Source organism: Triticum urartu, chromosome 7 (genome assembly GCF_003073215.2).
Source record: "Triticum urartu cultivar G1812 chromosome 7, Tu2.1, whole genome shotgun sequence".
Lineage (NCBI taxonomy): Eukaryota > Viridiplantae > Streptophyta > Magnoliopsida > Poales > Poaceae > Triticum > Triticum urartu.
The window spans coordinates 30,041,517-30,051,800 of NC_053028.1; the positions used below are offsets into that span (position 1 = coordinate 30,041,517).

Below are 10,284 nucleotides of genomic sequence, written 5' to 3' on the forward strand. Positions count from 1 at the left end.
TAATATGTAGAAAGCTAGTACAACATGCGAGAGAGCCAACTTTCACGAGCGCGCGCAAACACACACACAAAAACTATGACACACATATGAATGAGTGAATTTGTTAATGGTACGAAACTTTTTCTCAAATTATACCATTTTTTATAAAAATTATAAAGCAATTTCAAAAAATTCATGAACATATTTTTTAATGTGTAAATATTTCATTTAAATGGATGAAACATTTTTTATGGAATGAGATAAAACATTTCAATTGAAATTACGAGAACAACTTTATTTTAGATTGTACGAACAATTATTGAAGTGTCACAAACATATACTTGAAACGTCTATACATTTTTTGAAAATGTTGGGAACATTTTTTTAATACTATGAAACATTTCCTATTATATATGAACTACGGGTCCCTCTCCATGTTGAATCATAACAATACTTCAATTGTGAAGTTTTTCTTTCTTTCCAAATAGGTACATCCCAAAAAGATTCAAATCAAGTATCACATCTACAAGGAGTTGAGGAGCAGATATCGCATCAAAATGCAAAATCTGACTTCTTACATTTTCCCAAATATGAACATTGCCATTCAAGTTGAGGAGCCGAATTGTTTCCTGAAGGACGCGGAGATCCATTGCCATTCAAGCTTGGCATGCTGTATTGGGTGGAGCATTCGAGGATGAAGTCTGTGGTGCCCATTGTCCCCTCCCAGATGTTTGCCCTGATTTCTTCTTTTTATTCTCAATAGTCTCCCAACCACCCCGGACCTGGATGCAGGACAGTAGGATCAGTTATCAGTTATCAGTTTATCACAATGGCAGCAAGTTGGGCAAATTGTTTGATCAGTTTAGGTATATATACTTAGGTTATGAACCAAATATAGACCAAGCAAGCAGTAATTGGCAATGGACAGCATGTTACAGAATTGAGCATGGTAACGTTAAGGAAACCTGAGACAAGCAACTAAACAGTTGGCAGCATGAATATATCATCCGTCTTAACTATATGAGACGAGACTAGTTCATTCTTTTCAACAAAGATGAGACTTGTTCATAGTTGGACTATGTAATTAATCTACGCTCCAAGCAAGTCAAAGAAGAAATACAAGAAATCAAATCAAATAAAAACCCAACGGGTATATATCTAATCTCTGTTCACTCGCCCGGACTGTGTAATCTAAGCTCCAAGCTCATCGAACTAACCGAATGCTCAAAGTAGGCTTTCGCCCTGTTATATATATTAATGTATCAACCACACGATTCAATTGTCGGGGTCTCAGCACAAGCACGCCCAAACGATACAAAAGAGAAAATAATGCCAACCACATCGGATCAGTGAAAACGATGATGAACCGCAACCGTTGTGACAACCGGAAAATTCTCACCACGCTCCTAGCACTCCGGAACGCAGCATACCAAGCAACACCTTCAAGAAGGAACACGACGACGACACTTCCCAGACTTGTCCCAGGGTTTCCCCTGGTACGTGAAGGGGCATGGGGTAAGGGGATTACCCGACGCCCTTAAGGAAGGAATAGTGGCGCCCACAGGCATCACTGCGTCGGTGTTGGTCAAGCCGACAAGGATTTCCCCTGACTGCCAACCAACCACGACCCCAGACGATCCATCGCACTCCATCAATGAGGAGCGGTAGAGTCAGCAGCCACACAGGAGGAGACAATCTCCACCGCCCTCGGCGGTAACTAACCAGATGCAACATCAAAAGCAAACCAGGCAACCTAGGCCCGGCCGTGCCCAAAAAGGTCTCATGAAGCTCCCGTCGCCTCGATGCAGTCAGTGTGTCGGCGTCTCTACCACCACCAGCATGAGCCGCACCTCCTTTTGCCAGAGACGGCGCAGGCAAACCCAACATGTCCAGCTCAGGCCAAGATGGGGCCCAAAAGGGCCTAGATCTGGGCCGGGAGGGCACCGCCGCTAGCCGACGCGATGTCCTGCGGCCAACCCTACAAGAAATATGTCAACTTGTGACCACCACTATTGGTCACTGAATGGTCACAAATTTCCATTTGTGACCTTTTTGTGACCAAAAACATAAGGTCAAAAGCTGGCCGTCATAAACTGACATTAGCGACCTTTCTTCTGGAATGGTCGTAAACGTTTATGACCAAAATACGTCTACTATGGCGTTTTGGTCACTAGCAATCTCCCCAGGCCACGTAGGCATCCAGCGTGGCAATCTGATGTGGCACAAGATTCAGCCCGGTCCAATTCGATTTTCTACATGGGCCTAGCCCAACAATTCGGCCTTTTTACTATATATTTTCTCTATTAATTTTCTCTAGCTACATGGGCCTGGCCCAACAATTTGGCCTTTTTATTTCATGGATCATGGCCTTTTTGTGATCTATTTCATTTTTGGGCCTAAGCCTTTTTATTTACTTGGCCATCGCCTTTTCACAATTGATTCTTTTAGTAATTTTGTTCATTTTTCCTGAATTGTTTGATTTGTGGCCTTTTTAGGGCCCAAATAGTATATGTTTCATTTCCGACATATCAACAATAAAGTATCAACAATAAAGTAACCAGTATTTTGGTCCAGAGAGCCCCAATCACACAAATTTTCATAAATGGCGACCAAAATGAGTATATTATATATATTACAATCATGCCATAGTTCACATCATCCAGGAATTTATAACAACTACAAAAGTGCTGCTATGAAATACTATAACAGCCATTCACATCATCCAGGAACATATAATTAGCTACAAAGATGAAGCGTTCCCTTTTCCAACTTCTTGAGCATGGAGCTCCTGTAAAAGACAGGAAACGATCATTATCATGGCTGTGAATTCAGAATGAAAGAAATATCCTCAAACATACAACAACTAGGAAAAGAATATTGAACAAAATAATAAACAAATACACAAGCAGCTAGGGGTCGATCCTAATGCCAGCAAGCTCTAAGAAGACTCCAAGAAATTGATGGCTCACAATACAATCATGCTTTTGACAACAAATACTAGTAGAATTAAGGCGCAGAACATATTCTAAGCAGTGTTAACATCATGGTAGTAACAATTAACAGTAGCAGCTAGCAGGACATCAACCAAGCACAACAAAAGTACAACACCACACTTGGGATCTCGGAGCAAGAAAAAGATCATGTTGCTTAGGAGCTACCACAAATGATACTGATCAAGGGCAAAAACAAGTTGGTATGATATCATTCATTCATTCATTCTCATCACGATCATACATTGAATTCATTAAAGGTTACAGATTCATTTTTTGGCAGAGCATTGGAAAATCACAAGAATAGTATATGAACCAAAGTGTCTAGATAAGTAGATAACACATGGGGGTCACAATCACATAGCAAAGGAAGAGTGGGACAGACCGAGGACTTACCCTCTGGACAAATCAAAGACTTCACGCTTCCTCTTCCTCGGTGGACAAATCAATGACTTCACTTCCTCTTCCTCATGCACCAACAGGAAGACCATCTCAAACACCTTGGTGCCAACAAGAAACTATACTCACACAGTGAATAGAACAAAAGAACAGAAAGCACACGTATATACTAAACAAAAGAAACAGCCAGGAATAGATGACTTAACAGTTCATGTTTGTTAACAAAACAAGTGTGGACATCTCACAATGAGTTAACTATCTGATGACTTTAGTAAAACACATACTAGCATTTGGTGCTACAAGAGACAACAGGAATCCAACTATCCCAACATCCCAACTTGGTAAATCCATGCTGCTAAAAGGCCAATCCTAATCGGGTTGGAACTGGACCTGGTTTCAAACATGTGAGCTACAACTATTGTAATACCACAGCCCCAAAAAAACCTACAGATCCATCAAACTACTGTTTGAAGGTCTGGCATCAGTGGTGTCACAACGTACAGTCCACTTACAGTCATTTGGGAGAAAATTAAAGTGATAATTAGACAGCCATTACATTCTGCTGGTAACTTGTTGTCTACTTATAGCTACAATGATATCTTAAGAGTTACAGTCTAAATACACAAAACTTAAGAACATGGGAATAAACAGACCAACCCCCACATTCCAATAATTCAAACACTCAGCAGTCAAATGTGTATGCGTGTGCATGTAAATGTACCAAGGTTATGCAAAACTATGGTGCATTCAAACTATGAGATCATTTGGTCCGCACATTTAGATCATTTAACACAGAGAAAAGAAAAATTACAGAGGACTGCATATGAATGTATGTGTCGTTTCCAGGATAAGTTGGCACATAGAATGCCACCAATCAGGATATACCACACAACAGAGAATAGCTTGTAGCGTCCGAGACTAATCGCCATGAGGAACACAAATCATCCTCAGGAATTGGTAATGAACGCACATCAATCAAAACAAACATCAGCCAGAGATTCTACATATGAACAGACATAAGCAGGCACCACCATGCATATCAACGGCTAACAGCAGCACACTGGTACTCGATGACACACCACCATATGAACACTTTGAAAGGGACACAAAAAGAATGAACCTGAACACACACTGGCTCAGGCCTCAGATACAGGGAATGGATGATCCAAAAAGGGTACAAAAAAGTAACTCGCTCACAATAAATAAATAGGCTAGGATAACCCTAGTCAGGAATCCAGGAATTACGTCAAAGCAAGTAAATTGAGCGTTTGATTGAACAGGCATAAAATCAGGAGGCACAATAGTCTTTCAATATCATACTAATGCTAAGTGGGCTAACTAGCAAGTGCACTCACTGCTACACATTTCCAAGTGCTGCTGCACTAAGCAACCATGCAGAAAAATTAAATTGTACGCCAGCCAGCACCCAGCAATTAACAATCAAACAAGACGACTGCTGCACATCCAGGCAAAACCAGCATCGGTGCAAAACCAGCATCAGGTGCAAAACCGTGCGCAAGTGCATTGACATCAGTTTCATTAAGTCAATCATATTCATTAGCAAGCTTACATAGGAAGCAACATGAATAATTCATAAGCATGTCATCTCATCGCCAGCAACATGAATAATTCAGGGCCTACTATGCAACACAAGGACATTTCCATGACACATAAGAAGCTGAACATAACACAGCGCATATGCTGAACTCATAAGCATGTCAGGTCCGCTTGCGGCCTAAACAGGTACCTGCAGGAGGCAGGGAGGAGGGAGCGGGCATGCAGACGGGACCTGGAGGGTCGTGTAGTCATGGGCGAGCTTGTAGTCCTTGTAAGGAAGTAGCCACCACTGTCAGCCGCCCTGACCCGGCCTAGACGCTGCCGAGCGTGTTCTTGCGGCCACTGCACCACCCACATCCTGAAAAACCAGACACACAACAAAAGCGTCAGATCTGAGTCATATACAGTAACTTCATAGGCCTCATTAGAATAACTAGTAAAGAGAGTCGGCTTATATACAGTAAGCAGAGCGCTAGAATTTGATCACATACTGGTCACATAGTGGCTTACATAAATTTAATAGTCCAGTAGTGCTGCAGTACAAACAAGGAGCCTGAATTATTTCGAGCAATGCTCCTAGATTATGTAGTGAACAAATATCTTGTTATTACAGCCTGCAGGCCACTATCTGTTTTCATTCCCAAATCTGATGCATGGTTTAATTTGCTGGGACATGAAACTGAACAAAACAATTTCCTGGAACATGGGTATCTACTAATCATATCTAAATCAACATTTTGATAATAAACCCACTTCCCAACTGCTTATCTACAGTTATTCTACGAGAGTTTGCTCGAAACTAGGCAATGCTATTGAAATAGCCTGAAGTACTGAACATTTAGTCAGTTCCAGGTTAGAATATATCATCTGCCTATCAGTGCATTACTAGTGGAACTAGTAGAATAGCCTGAAGCAAACTTAACCAACATCCGCAGAAATAAATCCAGATCTTGTGGCTAACAACACCGTTTGTATACTAGATAGAGTAGGAGAGACGGGATGCGCGTGATTTTTACCCCAGTGGATGCAGTCGAAGGCGTCCTCGGTGACCACCCTGCAGGCGCCGACCTGCACACGTACATTGGATCAGAGTCAGACACATTTCAACATACAGACATTGGATGGAAGAGGAGGGAGGAAGGGGCACGTACGGCGCCGATCTTGAGGAAGCCGTCGACGGTGCGGTCGAGGAGCGGGTTCCCGAGGTTGATGGCCTCGATGCTGGAGCAGAGGTGAATGACGACGACCGCGATGGGCGGCGCCCTGGTCTCCTCCAAGTCACACAAGAGAAGAGGGAGGAGGACGTCGACGTGGGACGCCGGCCAGCCCCTCCTGCGCCAACTCCGGGGACGTCGACAGCGACGAGTGCCATGCGCATACGTGGTCGCGGCGGGGCACGCCGCCATCCTGGCCGTGGACTGCCTATGGTCGCCAGGCCGGTGAGATGAGGCGCTGCGCGACAAAATCCAAAATGAAAAGGGGGCATGGCAGCGGGAACCGCGTCGAGGCAGGCGGGCGGGCGCACCTGGGACTCGGAGGCGGGGTCGAAGCCGACGAGCGCGAAGCGCACGCCCGCGAAGAGGCGCTCGTCGCGATCGCCGGCGCCGGCGCCGTCGTCCGGCCGCATGGAGGGGGATCCGGGTCAGAGGGACGGGGCGGCGGGTAGGGTTCGAGGATTTGGGATTGGTCCGTTCGTTGGCGCGCGAGGGTGGGGGCGGCAACGGTGCGGGAGAAGGGCAGCGAGGTCGCCGGCGGGGAAGCCCAGCGCCGGTGGAGATGAGGGGCGGCGGCGGCGGCCACGAGATCGAGGAAGAGGGCAGAGGAAGTGGGTTGGGCTTGGGAGGGAGACGAGGGGAGGGATGGGATCGGGGTGGGTGGCGGCGACGATGTGGGAGAAGGGGGCTGCTAGGGTTTGGGTTGGGTTGGGTTGAGAGGGGACATGAGAGACGTTGGATCCGTCGGATATGGAGATCGGCTAAGGGGGGTGATCCGTGTGAAGAGCTCTGATTGGTTCAGAAAAACTATGATTTAGAATAGTTTCTAAGTACTAAAACTAGGAGGGTTTTGTGAAGTAGCTATCAAAAGTATTTTGCAAAATGGCACAACTAAAATTTTCTATCAATTTAGACCATATTTTATGGATGATAGCCAGTTTGCATGCAATTTTTTATCTTTGTAGCTATTTTTAATCATTATTCGAGTGCCCAAAATGAGTTTTTTTGTGAAGGGCCTACCAAAAAATTGTTGCAAAATTGTACCAAATCAATTTTCTAAAATACCAGGACATATTTAAACCACAATTGATCAAATGGTTGGGTGTAAAAAGTTTTGATCCACCTCTCATGAAAAAGACAAATTCCCGTCGATTCAGCTGGAAGCGGGTCAAATTTGAACTATAGCTGCCTCGTAGTTATCTCTTTATTTTTTTCCAAAAATCATTTCTAGGTACATAAGTATCTATTTAATCAGAGAAACAACAAAAAATTTCCAAGATTCAACCACTAGCTAGGAACGGTCAAGCCCTCCGTTTAGACCGCGTTTTGAAACGGGCATAAAAAATTCAAAAAAAATCAAAAAATTAGAAAACCTTCGCATTCTGTCATTATATGTGGCCAAGTTTCTAGGAAAAATTATAAACTTGTAATACGGCAATTATTTTAAAAAAGTGTTCTCAGAAATAAGCTACCATGTGTGAAGATTCATGGCTTTCAAGTCAAATGATCAATCTTATGGCCACATTCATGGCATAGTTTGTTCAAATGACCTCATATCATGCACAACGGTGCATCTTGGAATGACAAACAATGTTTCCTAAGGAACTTTTCATCTTCTTTGTACGAAAAAATCATTTTCCATTTTTCGAGTGCCCGAAATGAGTTTTTTTTGTGAAGGACCTACCACATATTTGTTGTAAAATTGTACCAAATCAATTTTCTAAAATACTAGGACATATTTAAACCACAATTTACCAAATGGTTGGGTGTAAAAAGTTTTGATCCACCTCTCATGAAAAAGACAAATTCCCGCCGATTCAGTTGGAAGCGGGTCAAATTTGAACTATAGCTGCCTCGTAGTTATCTCTTTATTTTTTCCAAAAATCATTTCTAGGTACATAAGTATCTATTAAATCAGAGAAACATCAAAAAATTTCCAAGATTCAACCACTAGCTAGGAACGGTCAAGCCCGCCGTTTAGACCGCGTTTTGAAACGGGCATAAAAAATTTAAAAAAAATCAAAAAAATTGGAAAACCTTCGCATTGTGTCATTATATGTGGCCAAGTTTCCAGGAAAAATAATAAACTTGTAATACGGCAATTATTTTTAAAAAGTGTTCTCAGAAATGAGCTATCATGTGTGAAGATTCATGGCTTTCAAGCCAAATGATCAATCTTATGGCCACATTCATGGCATAGTTTGTTCAATTGACCTCATATCGTGCACAACGGTGTATCTTGGAATGACAAGCAATGTTGCCTAAGGAACTTTTCATCTTCTTTGTACGAAAAATTCATTTTCCATTTTTCGAGTGCCCGAAATGAGTTTTTTTTGTGAAGGACCTACCATAAATTTTTGTAAAACTGTACCAAATCAATTTTCTAAAATATTAGGATATATTTAAACCACAATTGACCAAATGGTTGGGTGTAAAAAGTTTTGATCCACCTCTTATGAAAAAGACAAATTCCCGCCGATTCAGCTGGAAGCGGGTCAAATTTGAACTATAGCTGCCTCGTAGTTATCTCTTTATTTTTTCCAAAAAATCATTTCTAGGTACATAAGTATCTATTTAATCAGAGAAACATCAAAAAAAATCCAAGATTCAACCACTAGCTAGGAACGGTCAAGCCCGCCGTTTAGACCATGTTTTGAAACGGGCATAGAAAATTCAAAAAAAATTCAAAAAATTGGAAAACCTTCGCATTATGTCATTATATGTGGCCAAGTTTCCAGGAAAAATAATAAACTTGTAATATGTCAATTATTTTTAAAAAGTGTTCTCAGAAATGAGCTATCATGTGTGAAGATTCATGGCTTTCAAGCCAAATGATCAATCTTATGGCCACATTCATGGCATGGTTTGTTCAAATGACCTTATATCGTGCACAACGGTGCATCTTGGAATGACAAACAATGTTGCCTAAGGAACTTTTCATTTCCTTTGGACGAAAAATTCATTTTCCATTTTTTGAGTGCCCGAAATGAGTTTTTTTTGTGAAGGACCTACCATATATTTGTTGCAAATTTGTACCAATTCATTTTTATAAAATACTAGGCCATATTTAATGCACAATTGACAAAATGGTTGTGTATCCAAAGCTTTTATCCACCTCTGGTGAAAAAGACAAATTCCCGCCGATTCAGCAGGAAGCGGGTCAAATTTGACCTGCAGCTGCGTCATCTGGCCATAAAATAGGAGGGTTCTAGATAACACTTTCTTTGCAATGTGCCAATCTGGCCATAAAATAGAAATTGAACCTGGGCTTACGTAGATGATTTGACTGAGCTACAATTTGAAGGAGGGTGATAATTTTGGCATATGAAGGAACTGTATTAATTTCATGTCATTTGGATATATAAAAATGGTACTTCCTTCACATTCCAAATATTTGTTACAAAACATTAGACCACATTTCATGTACAAATCACCAAATGGTTTCATGTAAAAAGGTTTCCATACACCTCTCGTGAAATTGACAAAATTTTCACTAATTCCTCAATTTCAAACAAAGTTTAATATTTTTAAATACTTTTTTTTTGAAAAACTTCGAAAATATTTGTTGCAAAGTGGAACGACACCATTTTCAATACATATTTAACATTTTGGAGTGCAAGTTTAAGATTTTTTGAATACTTCGTCAACATTTAATCACAAAATGTTTAACATATTTTTTCCAATGCTTCGATTAAATTTTTTAAAATACATGATAAACCATTTAGTATACATTATATATTTTTGTATAAAAAATTTCTTATACATGAGAAGTTGAAAAAATCATGAAAATTAAAAAAACTTAGCGTTGCATCACATTTGTCACATAGTTAATAAAAAAATTACAAACTTGGAAATGATGATTCTGAATTAATGATTTTTTTTTTGAAATTTACAATCATTTTTGTGAACTTTTTTATGAAAAAATTACGAACATTTTTTGAATTCAAAAATTTTGGGTCAAATTCACAAGCATGATTTCAATACGCGAACATTTCTTCAAAATCATGAACTTCTTTTAGTCCGCGTACATTTTATGATTTCACGTACATTTTTCTAACAAATTCATTTTTATGTTTGAAACTTTTTTGAAATCCCAAATTATTTGAAAGAAGAAGAAATGAAACATATTTTTTTAATAATAAGCA

General features: G+C 40.7%; 1 non-coding gene across 1 annotated transcript; it reads right to left on the reverse strand.

Moving 5' to 3' along the window:
- Positions 1-4,193: 4,193 nt before the first annotated feature.
- LOC125526191 lies at positions 4,194-4,327 on the reverse strand. Its single transcript, XR_007291606.1, has one exon. It is a non-coding gene; the product is annotated as a small nucleolar RNA snoR80 (small nucleolar RNA).
- Positions 4,328-10,284: the final 5,957 nt, after the last annotated feature.